Raw genomic sequence first — 1,119 nt, 5'->3', positions numbered from 1 at the left:
AGTATGAATTACTGTAGCTGTCAAATATTTTTGGTCTGTATTTTAGATTCAATTGCAAGCTCAAGGGATAGAAGATATGAATATTGTTGTTCCGCATGCCAATGAAACTTTCTGTTTTGCTACCTGCGACTTGTTGGTGTTAATTCAGCTACAACTTACTAACAAATTCATTTATATGGCGTCATTACTCGTGATCTGCCTTTGGAGAATGCTACTTGGCTGTTTGTTCCTGACCACAACTTCTTGCTGATGAGGCTCTTCCTAGAATGGACTGTTGCAACAGGCTGATAGCTCCCCTTTCAGTTACTAAAAAACCTCTACTGAGGCACTTATGGCCAGCCACCTCTTATTAACGGACATTGTTGCTTGATCCATTTTTAGTTTTAAATTAATGATTGCTGCTCGCCAATAGTTTAGAGGTTGATTAGACATTGTTTATCTTTGCATTCGTATTTACAATATAATAACGACATCCAGCTAATTGTCTATTTCCAGAGCGACACATCCTCAGTCTAATTGTCACTTTATCTGTAGTCTATTGTGTTTCAGTTGTAAAACAAATTCAGATATGCACCCAAAATTCAGCCTCACGCATCAAAGATGATGTAGGCCCAGTTGCTCTTGGTGCCTTTCTGTCCATTTTTTAGAAATGAGGCTTTGCTCACAACTGAAAAACGGCACGGCAATGCGCGCGTCACCTTCTAGTCTCAGTCTATATACATCCTACATGCATAGTCAGTTTCTTTTCCCGGTAATTCTCATTCCTATCACACTAGTAGCTTATAGAGGAGAAGAAGAAGGAATAGAGGAGAAGAAGAAAAACTAGATTTTTTTCTATTTTTTCTTCTTCTACTCTATTTTTTTCTTCTATTTTTCTTCTTCTTCTTCTTCTTCTCTTTTTTTTTCTTTTTCTCCACTTTTCTTCTTCTTCTTCTTATTCTTTTTATCGGAAATGAGGGTGTCGAGGATCGCCGAGGGGTCGAGGGTCGGGAACTAGGCTAGAGGATCGTGAGGGTCACAGAGGGGTCGAGGGTCGTCGAGGCCGGTCGAGGGTCAAGGGTTTGAGGGTCGAGGGTTCGAGGGTTCTAGGGTTCGAGGTTCGAGGGTTTGAGGGTTCTA

Source organism: Triticum dicoccoides, chromosome 1B, assembly GCF_002162155.2.
Source record: "Triticum dicoccoides isolate Atlit2015 ecotype Zavitan chromosome 1B, WEW_v2.0, whole genome shotgun sequence".
Taxonomy (NCBI): domain Eukaryota; kingdom Viridiplantae; phylum Streptophyta; class Magnoliopsida; order Poales; family Poaceae; genus Triticum; species Triticum dicoccoides.
This window is presented reverse-complemented; position numbering follows the sequence as displayed.